Raw genomic sequence first — 9,523 nt, forward strand, 5'->3', positions numbered from 1 at the left:
CTGTTCACAATTCCACAAACAATGCATTAGTGTCCCAGTTTTCACACATCTCCTCCAACATTCATCATTATCTTTTCTTGTCATCTTAGCCAATCTGAGAGGTCTATAGTGACAACTCAGAGTTGTCTTAATTTGCATTGAATACCTTTTTATATGATTAGAAATAGTTTTAATTTTTTCATCTGAAAATTGTCTGTTCTTATTCTTTGACCATTTATCAACTGGAGAATGGCTTGAATTCTTATAAATGTGAGTCAATTCTCTCTATATATTAGAAACGAAGCCTTTGTCAGAACCCTTAAATGTAAAAAGGTTTCCCCAATTTATTGCTTCCCTTCTGATATTTTCTGCATTAGTTTTTGTTATGAGATAGAACTTGAAACAAGGTGCTAAGTCAGTGGAATTCATAGAGGCAATAATTATCTAATACAGCATGGTGCGTAATAGTTTTCTAGTTTAGTACATGTACTTAGTACTTAATATAATTCCACAAGATTCATACCTTTGATAACAGAACATATATAAGCTGAATCCTCAGTCAGGATTCAGTAGGGGAGATTCAGAAGCCAGAGAAGGCAGGCAGGAGCTCAAGCTCTCGGAACCAAGGCCACACTGAAAGGCTTTCCAGAAAGCTGCCCAGCCCCAGGAAGGAGATAACAAAGGATGTGAACTATAAGAAAGCTAACTGGGCAGCAGGAAAGAGAAAATAAAGGATTTGGACTTTAATCCCTGGCTGCACTTGTGGTGATTACTGAACTGAAAGGAAGGCTGCTTCCAGAGCCCAAGAAAACCTCAAGAAGAGAATATTACATTTTAGAGAGAATATTACAAGTTTTGATTGTACAAAACCTTTTTAACTTGTTAAATATAATCAAAGTTATCTATTTGTTGTTCAATTATGAATTCCTGTTCTTCTTTGGACACAAATTCCTTCCTTCTCCACAGATCTGAGAGGTAAACTATTCTGTGTTCTTCTAACTTGCTTATAATATCACTCTTTATGTCTAATCATGAACCCATTTTGACCTTATCTTGTTATGTATTTTTAGGTATGGGTCAATGCTTAGTTTCTTCCATGCCAATTTCCAATTTTCCCAGCAGTTTTTGTCAAATTGTAAGTTCTTATTCCAAAAGCTGGGGTTTTGGGGTTTGTCAAATACTATATTGCTATACTTATTGACTATTTTGTCCTGTGATCCTAACCTATTCTACTGATCGAACTCTCTATTTTTTAGTGAGTACCAAATGGTTTTGATGACCGCTGCTTTATAATATAGTTTTGAGGTCTGGCACAGGTAGGCTACCTTCAATGGCATTTTTTTTTCATTAATTCCCTTGAAATTCTCGCTTTTCATTTTTGAGAATAATAATTTGATTTTCTTCTTTCCTTTTTCTAATCAAATTAACTAAAGGTTTATATACTTTGGGTTTTTTTTTCATAAAACTAACTCACTTTTAGTTATTAATTTAATACTTTTCTTATTTTCAATTTTATTAATCTCTGCTTTTATTTTCAGAATTTCAGATTTGGTATTTAATTTGGGTTTTTAATTTGTTCTTTTTCTAGCTTTTTTAGTTGTAAGCCCAATTCATTGATCTTCTCTTTCTCTTTTTTATGCAAATAATCATCTAAAGATATAAAATTTCCCTGTATAAACTCTTTGGCTTCATCCCACAAATTTTGGTATGTTGTCTCATTATTGTCATTCTCTTGGATAAAGTTATTGATTGTGTCTATGAGTTGTTGTTTCATCCATTCATTTTTTTAGGATTAGATTATTTAATTTCCAATTAATTTTTGGTCTATTTTCTCTTGGCCTTATTTATTGCATCATGATCTGAAAAAAAATGCATTTACTATTTATGTCTTTTTGCTTTTGCTTTTGAGATTTTTATGCTGTTTTTGTATAAGTTCCATGAACTGCCAAGGAAAAGTAAATTCCTTTCTGCCTTCATTCAATTTTCTCAAAAGATCTACCATACCTAACTTTTATAACATTCTGTTCAATTCCTTAAAATCTTCCTTATTTATTTTGTGGTTCTATTTATCTAGTTCTGAGAGAGCAAGGTTGAAGTCCCCCACTAGTATTATTTTGCTGTATATTTCTTCTTGTATCTCTCTTAACTTGTCCTCTGGGAATTTGGATGCTATACCACTTGATGCATATATGTTTAGTATTGATATTGCTTCATTATCTATGGTACCCTTTAGTAAAATATGGTTTTCTTGCTTCTTTTTTTTTTTAGTAGATCTATCTTTGCTCTTACTTGATCTGATATCAGGATTGCTACCCCTGCTTTTTTTTTTTTTTAACTTCACCTGAAGCATAAAATTTTGCTCTAGCCCTTTACCTTCATTCTATGCATCACTATGCTTTAAATGTGTTTCTTGTAAACAACATATTATAGGATCCTGGCTTTTAATCCATTCTGCTAACCACTTCCATTTCATGGGACAATTCATCCCATTCACATTCACAGTTAAAATAACTAATTCTGTATTTCCTGCCATCTTATTTATTCTAAGTTATGCTTTTTTCTTTCCTTTCCCCCTTTCCTCCTCCACATTATTTTCCTTATGGAAACCACCTCCCTCAAACAGCCCTCTCCCTGTAGAACCCCTCCCCCCTTTTTACACTTTTCCCCTAATACTTCTGTTTTCCCTTCTATTAGTCTTTCCCTTTCTTTTCCCCTTTCCCCTCCCAACCAAACATGTCTGATATTCTCTCTTTGAACCAAATCTGATGAAAGTAAGATTTACACAATATTCATCCCCTTTCCTTCTTTCCCTCAATTATAATAGGTCTTCTTTGCTTCTTTGTGAGATATAATTTCCCTCATTTTACCTCCTTTTCCCTGTACAATCCTCTTTGTACCTCTAGTTTCTTTTTCACATTATCATAATAAAATCAAATTATACCAATACTCTCTAAGTATAACCATAACAGAAACATAGTTCTCTTACTTTTTTTATGCTTCTCTTTAGTTCTGTGTTTGGAGATCAAATTTTTTGTTCAGTTCTAGTCTTTTCACTAGAAATAGGTGAAATTCACCTATAGCATTGAATGTCCATCTTCTTCCTCAAAGGGTAAGGCTCATTTTAGCAGGGTATCTTATTCTTGGCTGTAATCCAATTTCTTTTTCTTTCAGAATATCACATTTCAAGCCCTTAGATCTTTTAAGGTGGAAGCTGCTAGGTCCTAGGTAATCCTAATTGTGGTTCCTCAGTGTTTAAATTTTCTTTCTGGCTGCTTGCATTATCTTTTCCTTGGTATGACAGTTCTGAAATTTAGTCACAATATTCCTTGGCATTGAATTTTGGAGTCTCTTTCAGGAAGTGATTGATGAATTCTTTGGCTATTTTACATTCTGATTCTAAGACATCAGGGAACTTTTCCTTTATGATTTCCTTTAAGATAATGTCTAGGTTCTTTTTCCCATCATGGCTTTCAGGAAGTCCAATAATCCTTAGATTGTCTCTCCTAGATCTATTTTTGTTTTTGCCTAGGACATGTTTCATATTTTATTCTATTTTTTGTTGTTTTTATTTGACTAATTTTTGAAGTTTTATTGAGTCATTTACTTCCATTTGTTCAATTTCAATTTTAGTGTATTATTTTCTTCAGTTACCTTTTTAAGCTCATTTTGTATTTGGCTAATCAAATTGTTTTGTTTATTGCATTTTTTTCCATTTCACAAATTTTGTTTTGCAATGAACTGATTTCGTTTTCATATCTATTTTGTAAGGTGATATATGTTTTTTTTCCCATTTCATCAAATCTATTTTGTAGGGAGTTTTATGCTTTTCCCAGTGCTTCTTGCAAAGATCTCATGTCCTTTCTCCATTTTTCTTCTAACTTTCTTTTAACATCCTTTATGCAATCTTCCAAGAAAGCCTTGTGAAATGGGGACCAGACCATGTCTTCTTTTGGGACTTCATCTGGAATTGATTAGTTGATTTGCCTTTAAGAAACTCAGGATTTGAGGTCTGTTCTTCTCTCTCAACATAAAAGTTGTCTATGGTGAGAGTTCTTTTTTTGCTCATTTTTAAGGGTTTGGATGCTATATCACTTGGTACATATATGTTTAGTATTGATATTGCTTCATTACCTATGGTACACTTTAGTAAAATATGGTTTTCTTGCTTATCTTTTTTAATAGATCTATCTTTGCTTTTACTTGATCTGAGATCAGGATTACTATCCCTGCTTTTGTTTTTTACTTCATCTGAAGTGACAGTTCTTTTTGTTTTTTGTTTTTTTTTGCTTATTTTTTAAGGTAGGATAGACAGCTGCTCTAGTTTATCCTGGGGCAGTTCTGCTGATTGACTTCAAGTGTTGGGTAATCCTGGCTGGGTCCTATGTTCTTCTGGAGCTCAGTGATTTACAATTTGCCTTTTGTAGCAAATCTGCTAGATCACCCACTTGCAACCAGGACAGAGAAGCCTAAGAGGCTCATAGAAGATTCCCAGTTGTGTGGAAGCTACAATGCTCTGACTCCCCACCCCAGCTTCTTGCCTTGTCTCCCTGTGCTGTGGTCTGGGCTCGGCAGACCGTCCCCCTGCCCATTTGAAACAGACCCGTTCTGAAGTTCTTCCGAGGTATGGGAATTCTGGGAATCTATTGTACTCTAGATATTTGTGGATTCTGTGATTCCAGTTTAGAGGCTTAATCTACTGTTGGTTTAAGAGAAGATCAGAGAAGGTCATAAAAGTCACGTCTGCTCTCTACTATCTTGGTTCTGCCTCATTGGCCTTTTTCAAGAATGTAGGATGAACAAGAAGAAAATGAATCCACAACTACTGTCCACAATATTTAATGGTTTACAATGCATTTCATAAACATTACAGCTAACAATATTTCCACCTGGAAGAGCCTTAGAGTTTTTCTATTCCTAACATGCTTCATGTGTACATAGCAAGAAATTGAGGTATAGAGAAGGAACTCACTCATGATAGCAATAAGTAGCAGAACTGAGATTCTAAGCTGGGTCTTAAGATTCTAAATCCATAGTTTTTCCCCTTATATACACACATACCATCTCCTTAGTCTCTAAGACTACTCTAAGACAAGCTGTGAAATGTTTCTAATGCTAATTCCTTATTTTGTAGTTTTCATTCTTAAAGCTTTCTTTACATTTTTTCATGGGGTTCTGCCATCAGAATTATTATGGTATAATGATTTCATTTTAGGGAAGGATTGATGACAATGTATGCACTTTATGTATACATTATATTCTATTTTTTTCTCTATTTGCTTTTTTGTACCTCTTATAATATTAAGATTGTTTTTCAATTTCTGCAGTTCAACATTATATGACATGAACTGCAGAGTCATGAGCTAAGAATGTTGTTTTAACTTTTTAAAATGCATAATACTTTATCCAAGAGTGTAAAAAAATTATTAGCTCAAAACCTGAAAAGCCTGGATGTAGGGGTTAGATGTGGTCTTCAACTGGGCTGCTAGCTTGTAGACTCATGGAATTAATCAATGCTTTTTTATAAAATACTCTACATGCACACTGAACTGGGTTTAGCAGGTCATATTAGTGGCCTTATTCTAGGTGCTAGAACTTTCACTATAAAGCCCAGGATTGTATTACCATTTTGACTGCACTTTTATATTATTAATTCTTTTGAAGTGGTCATCCATTAAAATCACTGAATCCTTTGCAAATAAATTAGCATCTTGCCATAATTTTTATATGTTGTTTTTGTGTGGTGGATACTTTAAATCTAGAGAGAAAAATTTATCTCTCTATTCAATTTCTTCTTTAATTTCATTTTAACTATACATATATAAGGTAAAGGGAAGCATAGAAATAGAACAATTTGTTATATAATTCAGTTAAAAGAAGCTCTAGGAGAAAAAAAAGGAGTTTATAGCCTGAAAGATCCATATTGGTGATCTATAGTTAATGGATTTGCTAGATAAACTGCTCAATTTTCCACTTCAGCTTGCCCATGTAGACATTCAGTCTCAAAAGGCTTAATCTTTCTATACCATTACTCATTAGACAAAACATTTTTTCTCTTAATTTAGGTAATGCTATAATTTATAACAAACTTTAAATTGAGAAATGCTAATTACATTTTCTCTTCTCTCATGATTAATTTGCTTTGAGGGAACACTGAATATTGAATCTATTTAATTTCTCATCCCAAACATATTTAACTATATCCTGCTTGCTTCTAGCATTGGAGCATTAGAAGACTCCTAAAATGTAAGACTGATTGAAAAGTAATGGTAGATTCTAGAAAGATATTTCAGGCCCAGTCTTTGACCATTCCTCATTTGTGATTCTCCCTTTAATCTTGAAACACCACCCCAGAGATTTGCTTCCAGGTCTTACCATCCATTTCTCTTACTAGGCAATGAACTTACTCTCAGTAGACAGCCTCTCCCTGGCTGACCAAGAGCAAACCTCTCATTTTATTTCATCATTATTAAAAAAAAACAGATCTTTTTGGAGAGGAGAACTGAACTCGATGTAGTGTAGAAAACTTAGTATTTTTAAGCCTTTGGGCTGAATAATGCAAGCTTTGAAGAAGTGGTATTTCTGTGTTCCCTTGATGTTGAGGTAGTCTGTCAGACAATTAGGATGCACTTTGTGTTGCAGTACAAGTCTATTCTGCTTATCCAAAAAAAATGATTATTTTTCTCTCTACCTCATATATGTGATGAGCTCTATATCTGTATATAATGCATATCTATTTACCTATATTCATTTATATGTGTTTACATATACAAACATACATCAAATATATATAATACATATAATGTATACATGTATGTATATAATATGTATAATTGTTTGTAATGCTAGAAAGATAGTGTTCCTAATCTTCCTCGTACCTATACATTTAATTATAATCTAAATCAAGGACTTTGTCAGTGTTGTATTAGAAATAATTATGCAAATATATAGATATAAGAATAAGGATAGGACACGTGAATGTCACTTTTATTGAAAATTCTTTCTATGGATGAAGAAGCCTCCCTCACCTCCTTCTCTGCAACTCAAAGTCTTGAACCTAAAATACTTGAAAGGTTAAGTGACTTGTTAAGAATCACACAACTAGTGTGTGTCAGGGACAAAGCTTGTCTTTGGGTCTTCCTTTTTTTAAAACCTGTCTCTCTTTTAACTGTGTCATGTTACCAATCTGTTAAATCATATACATATATATATATATATATATATATATATGTATATGTATATATATATATATATATACACACACACATACACATATATTCATAAATATATACCTAAGCATAAACAAATCCATATAGAAGTTGTCTCCCAAACAGTACTTTTTTGAAGCTTTACTATAAAGATGTGTTTTACTCATTGGAACCATATAAGTATTTCTGCTTTAAGTTTTTGTATCTTAAAAACTACACTATATATGTGAATATGTATGTTCTTACAAAACCATAGGCACATATACAAATACATGCATTCACATCATATATGTATTTATTTCTGATTTCATTGGCATAGGGTACTCCCAGTATGTTGGTTACTACTCTGGAACTTCTGGTTTTAGTGAGTATTGTTGTTTGTCCTTCGTTCTCCAAGAGGATCATACCATTAGGGAGGGGATGCCATGACATGTAAGTGAAGTGGATTTAATTGAGGGAGGGCTGCCTCAGTTTCCCTTCTAGAGCCATCTGGGGCCATTAAATCATTCCAGGAAGGAAGATCCTCAGGGTTTCTGGCCAAAATAGAAATAATTGGTATTTACTTTCACTCTGAGCCAACTGGGGCAAACAATGGTCAGGTGTGGACTGGGACCTATCATTTATCAATCAATGAGAGCTAGAGTGATTTGGAACCCCAATATCTTTTAAAGTTTCATTGATCAAACTTTGAATTCTATTGGGCAGAGTACCTGCAGGTGAGGTAAGATATCTATCTGTAGAGAGGGAAGCAATGAGAAATGGAGAAACTCAATTAGGATTTTAACCTTATTTTTCCCTGGAATTTTAACCCAGCCTTTTCTAGCTCTGAGGCCTTTTCCTTATCACTGTGATTTCCACCACATAAACATACATACATACATATATAACACACATACACACAGACACATGCACACACACATGCACACACACACACACACACACACACACATATATATATATATATATATATATATATATATACATACACACATACACACATACACACATGCATGCTTTCTTTACATTTGCTTTAATTACTTATGTCATGGAGATGGATGTGAGGTCTGTAGAGATTATCTTTGTAGAGCATAATTTCTGGGAGGTCCTACTGAACTGGACAGGTGTCAGGTATAGATCCAGAACTATATGAGTGAGTGTGAGTGTGTGTGTGTATGTGTGTGTATGTGTGTGTGTATGTGTGTGTGAGTCTGTGTCTTTTCTTGTCTCAAGATCAGTTTAGTTAAACAGGGAAAAGATTCATCCCTAGAAGTTAGCCAAGTGAACAATTAATGATGAATTTTCTGGCCACAGGAACTCACAAAACCATTTATTAAGGCATGGAGAAGTTGCATTTGCACTGGTGAAGAAAAAATGCCATGCCAGCAATATCAAGATCTGTTAAAATATGCAAAAATATATACATGCAGGGGAGTGCTGAAGATATTTCATACCAGGTTTATGAAAGCTGATTATTAAATTTTCAATGTGAGCATTTATACCTTGGTAATTAGGAGATATTGTAAACCAAGACTTCATTTATTGTTTTGTTTATTGTTCAAACTTAAGAAATTGATAATGAAAATGTTAGTCATTCAGATTATACCTAAAATTATATACATTTTTTTCAGTCCTTTACTGGCAGAGTTATAAGAGAGCCCTCTTGTGCTGGATAAGTAAAGGTTCTATCAATCTCCATAGGAGGCTAAATCCTAGATTAATAACCAGATTCTAGATCCTCATTGAAAAATGAGTATAATGGTGAGCTCAGATAGTTGAAGAAATCTTAAATTTCCTTATATTGCAGTGACACTAAAAGTGCAGATCAGTAAGGTCAGAAAATGAAGAAGCTTTTTGAAATGACAATTCCACAGTTTAGTATTTCTTCAGCAGTTCAAAGAGATGGCTCCTGTTATTGAAACTATATAAGAATTGCTTGCTTTGGGGAACAGATGCACATTTCTTTCTTCTATAACCCTCACACTAATTATCAAATCCAACCTCTGAATTATCTCTGGCTTGGCAGAACCCAACTAATATTGGGAGTGCAACAAATTACCAGCAGAAGATAATTCAAAGATTTCTAGAAAAGGTCTGTTTCAATCGGACATGGAAGGAGGTGTGCCAAGCACAAGCAGGCTGGGCACAGATGGCGAGCACAGATGCCAAGCACAGCGCAGAGTACCAAGGTGGTGGGAGTTCCATGTGGTGGAGAATCTAGGGGAGGAACCTACAGCAGTGTTGGCTCTGGTTGCAAGCCAGTAGATCAGCGGAGAAGTTATAAAACATCCAATACAAACACAAAAGGCAAAAGAGTGTACCTCAAAATGTCAGAATCTCAT

At 34.0% G+C, this 9,523-nt stretch overlaps 1 pseudogene; it reads left to right on the top strand.

Annotated features, from left to right (window-relative positions):
- Window positions 1–8,939: 8,939 nt before the first annotated feature.
- LOC127548936 (COMM domain-containing protein 6-like) lies at window positions 8,940–9,110 on the top strand (annotated as a pseudogene).
- Window positions 9,111–9,523: the final 413 nt, after the last annotated feature.

This window comes from Antechinus flavipes, chromosome 2 (assembly GCF_016432865.1).
Source record: "Antechinus flavipes isolate AdamAnt ecotype Samford, QLD, Australia chromosome 2, AdamAnt_v2, whole genome shotgun sequence".
NCBI lineage: Eukaryota > Metazoa > Chordata > Mammalia > Dasyuromorphia > Dasyuridae > Antechinus > Antechinus flavipes.